General features: G+C 35.3%; 1 long non-coding RNA gene across 1 annotated transcript in view; it reads right to left on the reverse strand.

Moving 5' to 3' along the window:
- Positions 1 to 2,778: 2,778 nt before the first annotated feature.
- Positions 2,779 to 17,075, reverse strand: part of LOC136842489 (uncharacterized) — a 58,832-nt gene continuing 44,535 nt past the window's right edge. The window contains exon 3 of the long non-coding RNA XR_010854234.1: positions 2,779 to 2,827. This is a non-coding gene — a long non-coding RNA (uncharacterized lncRNA). The remainder of the gene's footprint in view (positions 2,828 to 17,075) is intronic.

Genomic DNA, 17,075 nt, shown 5'->3' on the forward strand with positions numbered 1-17,075 from the left:
ACAATCAGTTAACAGCACATTCTCACTCTAACCCCCGAGCGAAAACTAGCACTCTTAAGTAAAATAAAAACTTATAAATTAAGGACTCCATTGTTTAATGCAATCTGTTCTTACGGCTGCAGAGAATTCCCACCGACTTTCATTCATACTTTTCAGCCACCGAATTTTGAGCTTTTCTATGAAGGACATATCACACATACACACACACACACACACACACACACATATATATGTATATATATATATATATATATATATATACATATATTATTTATATATGTATACATATACTCCTCTTATATGATATGGTTTTTATTCATTTTGCGTTGTCCCGGGGATCTTTTACTATTTTCAGTCAGATGCTAATAGAAGGAGAGAGAGAGAGAGAGAGAGAGAGAGAGAGAGAGAGAGAGAGAGAGAGAGAGAGAGAGAGAGAGAGAGTCCTTAAGAAAGAATACTGTGATATATATTGATCAGTCCAAATGAAACTGGTGTCATTTTGGTTGAAGTTATAAAACATAATTACAACGTAGAACATTCAAAGACTATTGTTGCCAGTATTAAGAAAACTCCTTTTTCGCCCTCAATTATTCACGCAGCATACAAAAAAAAAAAAAAAAAAATCCCAGGATATATCAAACTCAGTAATCAAAACTTAAATCCATTTACCCTCGGGTAATTAAAACAGCCATAATTAAAACAACTGCGCAAACGGAATCGATGTCAGTCACCTCCGTCTATTTTCGGCCACAAAGGCTTTTAATACAATCCTGGGAACGATGTTTGCTTTTTAATGAAATACATCAAATGCATCTTAATTAACCAGCCTGGGTTATACGCGCTCATAATTTTTACCATGATTGCAATTGCTGTTATTAAAAAAAAATTTTTGTTAGATCAAGTCTTGTTCAGGTAAAATCCATTCCAAATAAAAGAAATAACAAAAATACTAAAAAGCTTTTTGGCGACAGTTAGGTACAAAAGAGTCGTGAACGTCTAAAATATAAAGAAAAATTTCCAGATTCACAGATATGTACAGTTAAAGATGACAGCGTTTTTGAAACCAAATGAAAAATGGCTTTCAATCGTTCCGTATTCGATAAATCCTCAAAGATACCTACACTAAACGACAGGTCGGCCAGACAATGACGTCACCTGGGCTCATCGCAGCAGGACCCACTACTGGCTCGTCGGTACAACAGAACATTGCCCATCCTTCGTCTTTGCATTAACTGTTTCATCAGTTGTATATTGATTTTCCCTTAGTGGTAGTCTGACAGAACCTAATCATTTATCAGTGTCAGTTTTTTTTTAAATACAGCCTCATATGTCACAAATGTAAGTTACTTTTTCAATCGACAGCGAGGGTAAGAACTCTGTACGTTTTAAACAATAACTTGACGTAAACTGTAATGAAGATACTAAGAATACCTCAGGCATTCAATAAACGAAAAGAAATCTGTCCTCAAGTAAACTTAATATATTTACAATAGTACTTAATATCTAACTGTCCTTCGTTTACAATCTGTAAATCATGGGCCATGGTTCACTTTACTATGTCGTCTCGAGCCGACCTGTCTTAATGGGCCCTGCCTACTGAAAACATTGTTTCAAAATCTCAAAAGGCAACTATCTATTGAAGATCTAGATGCGACGACCACGCGCAAAAGTTACGGACCTCAAGAGCGAGCAACGACAATACTAGACAACTTAAGATTCCTTCTGAACATTGTAAATACAAGAAAAACTACTGAATGATCAGTAGACTTTTTCAGCATAGACAGGTATCGTTTAGGGAGCAATTACGCGCAGAGAAATGCTTGTCGGAAGCCCTCCCCGAGTTTTAAGTTAAGCAGTAAGATCAGAGACACAAGATGGTGCAAGAGTATATTAATTGCTGTTTTTGAGTAGCCAGTAACTAAAGCAAGATGTGTAAATTGTCAGTTTAGAGGGATGATGCTTATGTAAAGAAATGCCTATGTATACTGTGTTGATGTATACTGTAACCATATTGTAAATATTGCAATTGTAAATAATGTAAGTCTAATCCTTTCAATAAAAACAAAAAATAGAACTGCTGGTGATCACAGAAACAACAGACTTTTTTTCTGATTTGATATGTTTTTAAGGGAATAATTATTTTGTCATTATTTCCCCTCTTCAAAGGTTACAAAACGATTTTAAAATAACATTTTTTTTTTGCAGCTAGTGTATTTTACTGAGATTCGTTACGCGTTATTTATCGCCCAATCTTTGTTTCTTTCCTAAGAATTACTGCCCAATTACATTATTCTTGCATATAAAAGCTTTATATCTACCTACCCATCAATCAATCTATCTAGCTGATTGACAATCGTCTCACGTCATCAATAGATGTATTGAAGCTCTACTACGTTTTAGAACTCATCTGACATTCAACAAACCCGATCTAACTGTGTGTGTGTGTGTGAATTTATATATATATATATATATATATATATATATATATATATATATATATATATATATATATATATATATATATATATATATATATATATATATATATATATATATATATATATATATATTATATATATATATATACTATATATTAACCTAACAATTAAAAACCTGTCTTCTAAAATAGCATAATTACTACTCTCAAAGTTTGTAAGTTTCGTGTTTGATAAAATTTAGTTTAATTCACTTTGTGGTGGCAAGGGGGTATATACAATCAATTTTGAGAATTTTGTATATTACCTTAAAATGACTTATTACTATACGTTATTAATTTCCTTACCTATTGTGGTGCGGACATAGACGAGCAAAGCAACTCAAATCCAGCCTTACAGGGCAGGGAGAAAAAAGATGCTTTTATTTGACTCATAAAACAAACGATTCATCAGGAAATGAAAATACTCTATTGTTAAACTGAAGATTTTAAAACTAAAGACATTAAAACAGAACCCGGAATGCCCCATTTTTCTTCGCTTTGATAAACGGACCTGTTAACTGCTTGTCTAGTAATCATTTAGCTTTAATTATGAAAAAAAAAAAAAACTGAAAATCCGTAAGAGTTTTTCGAATTTCAATTATTAAAAATATACATTGACAATTCTTACAATTTGGGTAGATTGTTGTATGTACATCATAATATATTTACATAATAACATTAGTGATTAAAGCACATTCACTACATTGCAATTTTTACTATTCATCTAAATATGTTTTTAAATTACTAACATAATGACTCGTGAATACTTTTTAAACAGAAGTTTTAAATTTAATTTTATATAAACACTGAAAGTATTGACTATTCTACTGTTTATCCATCTAAATAATTGCGGGTCAGTACTTGCAAATCCTAAGTATCTTCCCATCCATATCCCTGTTATAAAATCAGATATTAGGACCATTGCCATATTTTCATCCTTTTCTGCAGGATTTCTACGAATAATGCGTGTGAGAATTAATTACTTTTATTCAATATGGCTTTCGTTGCAAATGTATAACATGGAATCTGTAGGTTAGGTTAGGAAAGTAAGGTTTCGGAAGCGGCCTATATATTTCCAATAGAAATTATGGTCAGCCTCACGAGATTCTCATTAGATATAGCTGAAACATTTTATTCTTATGCTATAAATCGGTCCTCGTTGAACCAAGGAGGTTACTCTTAAGTACTGGAAGTAAGGAAGCTCCTGTAATTTCACCAATGAAGCCCGTGTGCCTTAAATTTCCATACCGACTCAAAAGAATATTTCAGAATATTCAGAATATTTTTCACTTAAAAAGCTGATATTATTCACTATTACCAGAGCGTTGGATGACATGATATCTAGATTGTATAATCTTAATCAAAACATATTCAAATTATTCTTTGCCCATTTTAACTTCCCTTCCAATAGAATAAATCTTTCACTAGGACTGCCACCCAACTTGTGTCGTCAATACATATAAATACGATTCCTAGCATTATCTTTGTAATCATCATCATCATCACTGCTGTTGTTGCTGCTGCGGGTTCTTGATTACAAGGAGCATGATCATATGACAGGTGATCATTGACCCAAAAGGTTCGGCAACAGAGGTGTCGAATCCAGAAACAAAGAAATAAAAACAACTGTTTCACAGCTTTGGCTATGCTTATACCGAAATTTACAGGAAAAAATATATGAATATGGCAGCAATAAGCAGCTTGCAAACACTGACTACAAGAAAAATTACATAGATATATATAAAAAAACCGTATTCCACACAGAAACATCCAAAGACAACACCGACCATTTTCAAATAGATTACGAGAGATGTTAGAAAGTGTTCATTGGCAAATGAAAATGGTTATCTTAGTTCTCCAGGAATGAAAACAAGGAGAGAGAGAGAGAGAGAGAGAGAGAGAGAGAGAGAGAGAGAGAGAGAGAGAGAGAGAGTGTTAGACAGATGAACCTCCAAAATCGCTACCATCGGCATAAAGGGTACCCTCCAATGATGTCGTAGGTTACAAAGGACGACGAGAAAATAGTTTTTGCTGGCAATGAAAAACCTCCCCAATTTCAATGGAACTGCACTCAAATACAGAAATAGGAGTAAGATCTTATTTACAAACATCTTAACATTCTCTCTGCACTCTAAAGCCATGTTCAAGCTCACCTTACAGCAGATCAAAATACTTTCTAGAAATCCCCCGACGTGGATTTAAGGAACACAATATGAAATGGGGAGATGGAGAAATCACTAGTGCCAATGAGAACAGTGAAAAAAAAAGGCTCCGGGACGCCGCAGTGAAGAGGTAGGTATTACTAACATAAAGAATTTTAATCACTGGTAAGTTAGTTTCCACTGACGTCATAACCATGGACGATGTACGCCGAAAGACAGTATTTAGGGATGGTCGAACATCGCTGGAAAACAGTTACTGAAATTTTCAGGAATTTGTAATGGTTTAAATAGAATACAGAAATATACATTTATCATAACCGATATCGTCCGATGAAATGCAGATGTATTCTTTGCCATCCCAATTTTTATTCGGTGAAAGATAAGTTTAGCATAAAAAAAAAAAATAGTGCCTCTGCAAATTTTTTTAAAACTGGGATCATGTTTCAACGCACACAGTTGCACAAGCACAGACACACACATAAACATACAAACATTCATGTGTATATGTATATATATATATATATATATATATATATATATATATATATATATATATATATATATATATATATATATATATATATATATATATATATATATATATATATATATATATATATATATATATATACACACACACATATTTATGTATGTATGTATGTATGTATGTATGTGTGCAAGCAGGCATGTGCACAGTGCGAGCACTGAAACTTTTACAGAGATAAACATGAACAAAATATAAACTGTACCCAGCCTCAGTAAAATCATGACATTAAAAAAATAAAAGCGGTAAATTCGACCTTGTGTAGGACGCTTAAAGGTTGTACATCCTTTGTCCCTATGAAAATAACGTGATAAACACAATTACTCGTCATCACTGACTTATTAGCATTGGTAGTTTCATTCACATACCAGATCCATTTCATGTATCAAAGTCAAGCAGAACTGCACTGTATCAAATTACGAAATGAAATACAGAATGACCTGACATAAAAGTCATACCTTAAAGGTAGTACGTCAATTACATTCATCCATGACGTCACGCACATTTGTTTTAATGAGAATAGTATATATTAGGTCATTCTGCCGACTGACTGGGGACAATGTAACTTATTCCTGTTGATCTGGATGGCTGCAGCTACATGAAATACAACGGGTAATTATTGCTCGGCGTAATGCAATAGGATTTATATGTTGTTTCATTTTGACATGACGGGAATGACAGCTGGTTGTGGATTATTCAGGTTCAGTGGTGGCTTGGTTCGGAAATTACATTTAGCTGTTTCATGGCATGTTTCATGATATATATATATATATATATACATATATATATATATATATATATATATATATATATATATATATATATATATATATATATATATATATATATATATGTGTGTGTGTGTGTGTGTGTGTGTGTGTGTGTGTGTGTGTGTGCATATAATCAAACTCCTTTTCCTCTTTTGAGGAAATGGCACCATAAGTTGTTTCCCCTACGGTTTTGAGTATTTATCGCATGATATCACTTTAATTCATTGCTCCATGGATGTTCAAAGGGCTTTCTGCCGACATCATCTGGCTTTTCTCGTAGAGCCCCATCCAAGGACTGACTTGTCTCAACGTAATTTAACTTCGCTGATCGAAAAATCCATCACAGCTGACTAACTACTTGGCAGGCTAAATAACTCTCTCCGGAAGGCAACCGAGGCGAATTGGACTTTGTCAGGAAAGAGGCCGAAGTCGTTGCCTACCGACTTTGGATCGGACTCATCATTCTGTAAGTGACGAAAGAAGGCTGAAATTCATGTTTTCATACTTTGTTTTGAAGTAGTTTTCATCGACAGTTTCTCTTTCTTATTACTAACTTAGTTGTGCGCTGTACTGCATCTTTAGCTTAATATCACTTGCTGTGTGCTTTTTTGTCAATGTCGGTGGTTTTTAGTTTTCTGTCAATTAAAACTATTGTGCCGGCTTTGTATGCCCGTCCGCACGTTACTCTGTCTGCACCTTTTTCTGTCCGCCCTCAAGTCTTAAAAACTACAGAGGCTAGAGGGCGGCAAATTTAGTATATTGATCATCCACCCTCCAGTCATCAAACATACCAAATTGCAGCCCTCTAGCCTCAGTAGTTTTTATTTTATAAGGTTAAAGTTAGCCATAATCGTGTTTCTGGCAACGATATAGGGTAGGCCACCACCGGGCCGTGGTTCAAGTTTCATGGGCTGTGCCTCATACAGCATTATACCGAGACCACCGAAAGATAGATCTATTTTCGGTGGCCTTGATTATACGCTGTAGTGGCTGCACAGAAAACTCGATAAAAAACTTCGGAGCATTTTTTACTTATTTATTTTATCTCTAACACTTCTAAATCTTCTTAAGTTTTAATCTTGTTTTGTTGCATAGATCCTTCATACTAATTTCTTCCATTATCTTAGCATGGCCAAACCATAACGATATTTTATCCCCTTACCTCGCCTAACAATTTTTTTTTCATGCTGTCATCCTATTTACACCTCGAGGCAATTTCACTTACTTCAGTATATGCCTTGTCTGCAGGCACCAATTTAAAAACTTCAGATCATGTGTATTCAATCCTTGGTGTAATCATCTGATGCCGTTCTTGTTAAAATGAAAGGAACTGACTATGGAGAAAAACCAATTAATTTTCCCGGTCTATCTCTCATTAAACAAAACTGTTTAGGACAAAGAGACGAACCCTTGAAAAACCCAGCGTAATTTCCTTCCATTCTGAAGACCCTTTGAGAAGTTAAATCCTTATATATCCCTCTCTCACTCTAGGATCGAGACGCAGTCTGGGAGACAAAGCTCTAGGGAAAAGTCAGGAGTTGGGCAAAGAGACTCTTTGGTAATATTGCTGCTCCTCTTAACATGAACTAAATAGAATTCATTAGCATGAGGTTGCTTGCCTCATAGCGGAAGGCGGGGGGCACTAGTACTTGTGGGTAATTGAACACTTGTGTCAATTTGAGATTTGACAATCTGCATTTCTGGAAAGGGTATTGAAATATATTTTCATTTATTTTCTCATTACTCATGTAATCATGTATTTATGCACGTATATTTTATAAAGCACATATTTAAAAATCAAATAAAAAATTTAATCATGTAGAAATGAGAGAGAGAGAGAGAGAGAGAGAGAGAGAGAGAGAGAGAGAGAGAGAGAGAGAGAGAGAGAGAACCTTCGCACCTTCAAGATGCTTAAAGTTCACCACAACTAAACTTCCTTTGTCTCAAAACTTCAGGTTAAAGATACTTTAGTTTCTAGGAACAGAAACCCCTCTAGATCAAAATAAAAATTTCGCTGATGGCGAAACATGCCATTGACCAGACGATGTGGAAGTCCTTTAAAAGGACTGTCTGAGAAGTCGAGTATATAATATTTTTTACCAAAAACGTTTTTATTGTCATTTCCAGACAGAAAGGATTAGAGGAAAGATTTAAGTAAGCTTTTGTTCTAGCTAGGCATACTTTTATGTATTTTTTTTGTTTTTGTTTTGTTTTGTTTCCGAAAGGAGCATAGGTTATTTTCATTTCAAAATAAAAGATACACATACACGTACAAATAACTACCGTGTTTATATACATACAAAAATCCTCCAGTCAAAGTCATACAATTATTTTGGCAAGTATGCCAGAATATTTATAGCTTTGCTAAAGTCTGCAGTCACCCGGGAAGATGACTACCATATTCATCCCGGCACTCAGAGATGGAACAACCCCTTCACACAAGCCTTGAACAAAATGCCTCAAAGTAATGGAAACCAAGGAGCCACTGCAAAATCGCAGCTGATCCTCACTTAATAGTTGTGTCACCTTGGCATAAATTATTGTTTTATCTGTTTAGGAAAGCTGATTACACAGTAGTTTCAGTAATTTTCTGGTTTTAACCAATCAGAATCTTAACAAATGATGCTAGGTCTCCTTAAATTCTCCTTTAACAAGGGATGAGAAATTGTGTGGCAAAGGAGTCAGTCCTGAAGTACTGAGATCTCTCTTTAGTCCTAAACCTAAAGCGAAGCAACAGCCAAGTTTTACATGACAATATCCTAATGAAAGAACTCTCACTTTTCCGATATTAGCAGAGGCTTCTAGTTAACGTTCTCCAAAGCTAGCAAAATATTTAAGGAACCAATAAAAAATCTAGGTTTCCTTTCTACACAGATTAAAGTATATTTCAGTATTACAAACAGGATATAGTGCAAATGTTAAACTGTAAAGCAGAAGAACAAGGAGCCAGTCCGATCCTCATCTTCGAAAATGATGCTAAACCCAACGTCAGCATCATATTTTAAAACCTTTTTATTTACACAAGCTGCGAGATGCAGACCATACTCCTGCATCTCTCTTTGTCTAGACAAAGGCTGATTAATTTAAATGCCTCTTTTAAAATGAGAAATAAATGAGGCAGAGAGACAGGGGAGAAGGCATAAAAAAGGAGCTAAATACGTAGCCTCCTTACTGGAGGTATTAAAAAAAGAAGAATTGGTATACTCAAGCTTTAATCATCTGGTGACCCTTAGCTCTCTATGATGCTCCAAACTTAATGGAAATCTCAATATCCAGTTCAGAAGTGCCAGTTAAGATGTAACCAGATTCTTCATCATTCAAGCTTCCAACGTAATGAGGGAATTCATTCAGTCTTGGTTTTCGCAACATTCTTTTTTATGGGGATTAAAGAGGATAAATTGAAAACCACGAATATTACAAATGCATTTACTTTTCTCGTTCATTATTTTTCCTTCTGTTTCATTAGGTTTCATAAGCTCACACCATTCCATGATTAAAAACCCATAAACAAAACACATCGAGCAATGTAATGGTCATTTTCATGGGAGAAAGAGCATTCTTTTCGAAGGTTATGAGGCGGAATGAAGATACATTCGTTATTGTTCTTCCAAATCCTCACGCAATAACGTGTGGATGTTAGAAATGTATAACTACTTCAAGTTGAGATCGAAACTGGAACTTCTCGAGTGAGGAGAGATGAGGGCGCTGCGCTACCGACCAGACCAAAAATTTAAAAATGTCTTTGGAAATGTGAGCACATGGTACCCTGCGACTTACTTTAGTCAGACCAACCAGTGACCCAAGTAATGGCCTTTGAATCGAAGTTTATAATCCGCTCGAATGGATGATGAAACTTAGTCATTACACAGCGCTTAAGGATTTTCTTGAACAGGTACGCAACTTGCAAAACTGACAAGATTAATAATGGGGAACATTCTAATAAATATTAAATCATATCAGTAATTATAAATAATTATTAGTGCCATGAGAAAAATATTAAAAACGAGACTTCAGTAACTGGGGAGTGCACATCTCTGAAGTAACAACATGAAAGTAACGACAGGAATAAAAATATAAAGTAAAAAAAACTCAATAACAAGCATTATTGATAACACGACATTCTTTTTGAAAAAAGAAAAGCTATGGAGAGAGAGAGAGAGAGAGAGAGAGAGAGAGAGAGAGAGAGAGAGAGAGAGAGAGAGAGAGAGAGAGAGGTACGGGCGCGGATTGTAAAAAAGGATATGCATCCTATAATATCAATAAACTATTATTAACCGTTTGGCTTTAAAAAATATTCTCAAACTTTTACTTAGCGGGCACATAAAAAAAATATCGATTTAACTTGCTTGAATATCTGCGCTATTTGTGTGAATATCGGTCAGATTTTTATGAACGTAGGCTTTCTGTTTAAACGAATACTCGTAAATCTTTCGAAGAAATCAATTAATTTTAAAGAGTGTTGATCGACAAACTAAGGGGCTTTCACATCTAAAGGGAAACAGGTTAAAATTTCACAAATATCGGCTCCATTTCGAGGAATACTGGTCTAACTGACAGGAAAATCTCTCAGACCTTTCACAACGCGAACAGACCGACAAGTTTGCTGAAGAGAGTTATTTTAAAGATGTTTCAGTATCGGCTACGGGTAAGATGGGGAGTCTCGTTCTTAGGCAAGCAAACGTGTATATTTATTTGTCTATATGCCGATTAAGATGACCTCACTGCCAAGAAAAAGGTCTTACGATGTGTATCTGATGCAGAATAAAAAAGCGCGAAGAAGGTAAAAATATTGAAACGGCCAAAGAAGCTGTAAGTAGCACACAGCAGTAGGCGGTCTTTCTTAATGATTTTTTTCTCTCCCTCTCTACTCCAGTTATTCAATTATTCCTTTCCTCAGACTCTGCGCTGAATGTTTGACGTATAAAGGTGTGTTTAATTACTTAATATCCTGTTTCAAAAAATATCGACAAATTTATTTCTCTGAAATGCCTAATTGAATCAATTCCAGTCACAGAATTACCAAAAAGATACAAATGTGATATACCTCACTTCATGTGAAAGAGTGTTATATTGCAATAAATTCAGCTTAAAAAAATTGAAAATTTCAGCAATATGGACGGCAAGGTAAGGACTTAATGAGATTTGCTCTTGTTGCCATGACAACCCTCGACTTTGAAGCATAGCAAGTAAACAGCGGCCTTAAAGTACGTTCTACTTCTTGAGAAATTTTTCACATTAGAAGGAATTTGACTGTTTGGTCTATAGTTTTTACTTTCTTAACTATAGCAAGTTTATCGAATTATTTCCCAAGTGGATCTTCCAAATCCACAAGCATTGCTGCTGTGGTAAGGTTTTAGGGGTGAGTTAACAACCAAAGTCATCAAGAGAGAGCCGATTTATCAACCGACAAAACTGTAGTTAACTTCCAGTATTAAATATTTCTAATTTTTTCTTATTAACATTATGTATATGAAAAAAAGCTCTCGTGCCGCCCTGAGAGTGGAATAAAATTCTGGGTACGTTGTGTAGTTCAAGAGTGACACGATGCATAAAGGGGACAGCATAAATTTGATAAATATCTGGTTTTTGTCAGATCTTAAGAGTATGAACAGTTCCTGCCCCTCTATTACGAACTGTAGTGTTTTGCTTGTGGCCTTATTTCTATCGCAGTTTATTTAGGAAAATGTTTATGGTTATAAGAATTCAATTCGAGTTTCCTGCTAAATTTGTAATGTGCTTTTTAGTTTTCTAAAAAGAAAACTATTGAGACTGCTTAGTCTGTCCGTCCGCACTTTTTCTGTCTGCCCTCAGACCTTAAAAACTTCTGAGGCTAAAGGGCTGCAAATTGGTATGTTGATCATTCACCGTCCATCATCAAACATACCAAATTGCAACCCTCTAGCCTAAGCAGTTTTTATTTTATTTAAAGTCAAAGTTGGCCATAATCGCGCTTCTGGCAACGATATAGGACAGGCCACTACGGCCGGCTGAGAGTTTCATGGGCCGCAACCACCTACAGATCTATTTTTGGTGGCCTTAATTATACGCTGTACAGAATGCTCGATTGCGCCGAAGAAACTTCGGCGCATTTTTTACTTGTTATTAATAGGCATTAATATGACGATTTATTCAAGGCAACTTCAAACCAAATTTAAGGCAGTAAGGGAGTGAAGTCTGCGAGGTCATGTTTCAGCAGCCTCTGGTTTTCCCATGCTGTCACATCCAAATAGCGACAAAAGCCAACGACGCTTAAAATAGATATCGCTTACATGAACTGTTTATGAGACGTGTCTGTGTCTGTGTATATCTGTAGCATTTTCCACAGTGTCAGGACGCTCTCCCTCACGGCAATGAATTTATCTAGTGGGGATTCCACTTCCGGTGGCCTGACTTTAAATATTCAACGCACTGAGTTATGGTGACCGTGTGGTGGCACATTGATGCAGAGTATTTCAGTGTATGTATGTATGTATGTATGTATGTATGTGCGTGAGTGTGTGTGTGTGTGTTTGAGAGAGAGAGAGAGAGAGAGAGAGAGAGAGAGAGAGAGAGAGAGAGAGACTAGTGAATGATTAATTAATTTGTTACTCCTGCTTGAAACGCATATTGATGAGGTTTTGTCACCCTTGTTTTTCCTCTAAAACACTCTGTGATAATATAACGTAAGAGAGAGAGAGAGAGAGAGAGAGAGAGAGAGAGAGAGAGAGAGAGAGAGAGAGAGAGAGATTACGGCATCCATTCAAGTGCATCCTTGTTCAAGGCACAAGATTTTCTTGATTACGTATATGTCGAAAACGAAAATAAAAAAAAAAAAATGACCGCCCCAACATGTCATCTGCAAATGTCGCATAGCTGAAAGGCAACACACAATCGAACAGGGGATGATGCAATATGGCTGGAAGGCGATGAGGAAAGGTCGGTTTCAGAGAGAGATGGCGGTCGTTTGGGCTTTGTCATAGATTAAAGAGGATTCGGGAGGGATGTGGATACAATCTATAGAAACGATCTGGTCTCTGTTATTGGGAGTAGCTGGATATGTTTCCTCTTGGGGTCGATTTGTCTTGATATAAGTTTATATTGAGCTTAGGTATAAACCCATCATAGTCAATGTCCGGTTATCCATCAAAGTGTACTGATAGCATGGGGAGAAATCAAGTTGAATCATTCTTTTAAAGGGGAACTATGAAGATATGCAAATATGAGATTATAAAATTAGCCTTTCATTATCAGATTTCATGTAAATCGCATATTCCTATATGATTCTAGTCTTCGTCTTCCTAGCAAAGAAAATAACGCTTAGGATTCGTTGAATCTTTTCACAGAAGCCCTCAATATATAAAACGCTTTCAGGGGGATTGTTCTCCTTTGACATTTCCAGACGTAACATAAGACCCAGAACCTTTAATACCTTTGCAAGAAGTAAAGTAAAATACTTAAAACAATGTCCTTTATCGCAGCTGATTGTAGGTCAGAGGTCAAATGCCTGGTCGTCCAAAGAAGTGATGCTTTTATATTTATTTTCCTTTGAGGAAACGTCTATTGAATGACTTCCTATTCATGAATATGGTTTGGCCTGAATCTGAGCAGGGTTTATTCACGTCTATGTTATTGCAATTATTTGTGAATTTTCTAACGCACTGCAGCATTTACTATTGACGCAATTTACAACAGCAAGTCCCTTTCATTTGTGTATTTCGTAATATTCTGTAACATTTATCATTTTCCTGGTAACAAAGTTGATTAAATAATTCATTACGATTTGCCACACGTATTTTATGTACGAAATCAATTTATAGTGATGTTTCTTGCTTGCAAACTGTAATAAACCATTAAGTTGATTACCTTTCTCAAAAACACTTTATTACTACAACTTCAATATGTGTGTTGATTTTGAAATTCAAAGGACAATGTTCTTTGGAAACGCAATTTAGACAAATCAAATGTCTGAATAGCGAGAGAATTGAAACCAATATCAATTATTCGAAAACTGTTTTATACGATTGAAATAATTTGCTACCACTTTTAATGTTCCCATTTCCTCTGAGAATTTTAACGTATATTTCTTACAAGTGATGGTTTCCAGTCATGTATATATACTATCTTAAATATTAAGACATTATGTAATGCAGAATAAATATATATATATACATGATATATATATATATATATATATATATATATATATATATATATATATATATATATATATATATATATATATATATATATATATATATATACATATATATATATATATATATATATATATATATATATATATATATATATATATATATATATATATATATATATATATATACGTCATACGTGACAAAAACCAGCTAAACAGGATAGACTCAAGTCCAGGCCGCCGAGATGATGTCCCTAGATCACTTTGTCAAAATCAATAAGGCTTCGTTATTTTGGCCCTCCAGGATTTCATAATGAGGTCCCAGCGTGCTCTATTTTTCCGGAATGCGTTGGAAAACGTTTTTCCTTTTATGTACTTTGTAAGTGATGTTTCTCTTTATATGTCATATTGTTGTCTGATATTAAAATACTTATATAAAATCAACAAAAATATTTTATTATTTATATTCATGTATTATGTACATATATAACATACATATATATATATATATATATATATATATATATATATATATATATATATGTATATATATATATATATATATATATATATATGTATATATATATATATTATATATGATATATATATATATATATATATATATATATATATATATATATACATATATGTATGTATATATTACAAATAACAAAATTAATCACGTAAACCGTTTTCATAACCACACAAATAATCATGGGGACAATGTCAGTTTCAAGTCTACCATGCACTTGATGCGCACCGCTCTCCAGTATTTAAAAAAAGCAATCTTACTTGTTTGACAGAATAATTTGCATATAAATTTCGAACCAACAAGAGGCTTGAAAAAGCTGAGGATTTACTTGGTATGTAAAAGACGTTTGCATCAACTTTCGAAGTTTCTGATAAGGTTATCGAAGCTTTGAACCCAAGTAAAAAAGTAACATTTAAAAAAGACTAGTATATTTCTAACAGTATTTTCACCAGCTATCTTTGAGACATAACGTAGCATTCACATGTTCATTAACCCCGTAGGTGTGTAGTACCGTCAGTGCACCTCATGCGGTTGCATTGTAGGCATTACTTAAGGTTCTTTGCAGCGTCCCTTCGGCCCCTAGCTGCAACCCCTTTCGTTTGTTTTACCGTACCTCCTTTCATATTCTCTTTCTGCCATCCTACTTTCCAGCCTCTCCTAACTATTGATTCATAGTGCAACTGCGAGGTTTTCCTCCCGCTACACCTCTTAAACCTTTACTGTTAATTTCTGTTTCAGCGCTGAATGACCTCATTGGTTCCAGTGCTTGGCTTTTGGCTTAAATTCTATATTCATATGTTCATCAAAAAACATATTTGACTGGTTACACCAGACAAGAATGTCCGCAAAACCAATACATACACAACCAAGCGAAATATACCCGAGGGGTTGCAGAAGGGAGATTCAATTGAAGAGGCCATATCAAGCCTAGATTTAAATGGACTTGTTAGGGATCTTTCATTAATGACCGGAGTTTTGATTGAACTGAATATTCCACGACAGGTGTACAATGGATTGTACCCATTCAGCTCACGACACTTCTGTAATGACTCTCTTCAATATTTGGATTTTATTGTATTCCTTTCATCTACCATTGACATGCAGGTTTATTCCAAAATAAATACAGAACTCTCAGTTTCCATAATTATTTTTTCTCGTGCCCAATTAGGCATCATCAGCAAATTTTATTAGAATCTTTAAGCTCAGAAAATATAATCTAATTATGGAGAGAGAGAGAGAGAGAGAGAGAGAGAGAGAGAGAGAGAGAGAGAGAGAGAGAGAGAGAGAGAGGAGAGAAAAGGCTTCAGGAGGAGAGTGGTCAGATGGATCTGATTTCGAAGATGGAATGATAAACTGAACCCTTATTGTCTTATAGAAATTTCCTTTTATCTTGGGCTATTGTTATTTATTTAAAAATGAAGTTATCTAGTCTGAAATATTATTTTCATCACTTATAATGAGCACACATTATCATGAAATACCAAATACAGTCAATAAATTTATATGGCATTTTATTCCAAAAGAAAAAAATCAGATTCCGTAGTGTAACGATACTGATTTATATAAACGAAACCATGCTTTCAATCTGATAATTCCCGTTAGTCTTCAATGTTTTCAAAAAGTGACGATTCATCGCTTTTAATGGTGATTACGCCGAAATTAGTTACAAATAACATTTGCTTTTAATGGTGACTTGGGAGTTAGGGTTGGGGTAAGGTTTACCCGTTCAGGAGCACTGCACGCCGAGCTGACAGTAGGATTGAATTGAACTGAAATGAATATAGAATTTAGGCCAAAGGCCAAGCACTGGGACCTATGAGGTCATTCAGCGCTGAACGGAAATTGACAGTAAAAGGTTTGAAATGTGTAACAGGAGGAAAACCTCGCAGTTGCACCATGAATCAATTGTTAGGTGAGGGTGGAAAGTCAGATGGAAGAAAGAGCATATGAAAGGGGGTACAGTAAAAGGAACGAAAGGGGTTGCAGCTACGTGCCGAAGGGACGCTGCAAAGAACGTTAAATAATACCTACAGTGCACCGCTTGAGGTGCACTGCCGGCACTTACCCCCTATGGGGAAGCTGACAGTGGGTGCTGGAACCTTACACTACCTAGAGATTCTTCACAATTTTCACCGTTGGGTGGACGGAATCCGGAAGTCCACAACAGGCTTCCCTCTGCCTTTCACAACTCACCACGCTTAAGGCAAAGACCCGAGGCGCACCAAACCAAACCAAACAACCTTGGCATTGTCCCTTCGGCAGCCAGACCTAATGCTTTCTTTATTTTACTGTTCCGCATCTGGCCTCTGTGGCCTCTTCCCACCTAGCTGCCCAACTCCTTCCTATCTCGCTCCAGTTTTCATTTTCTATAAAATAAAAAACAAGTAAAAAATTGCACCGAAGTTTCTTCGGCGCAGTCGAGTTTCTGTACAGCAACTACAGCGCATAATCAAGGCCACC

The sequence above is a fragment of the Macrobrachium rosenbergii genome, chromosome 10 (genome assembly GCF_040412425.1).
Source record: "Macrobrachium rosenbergii isolate ZJJX-2024 chromosome 10, ASM4041242v1, whole genome shotgun sequence".
Classification (NCBI taxonomy): Eukaryota; Metazoa; Arthropoda; class Malacostraca; order Decapoda; family Palaemonidae; genus Macrobrachium; species Macrobrachium rosenbergii.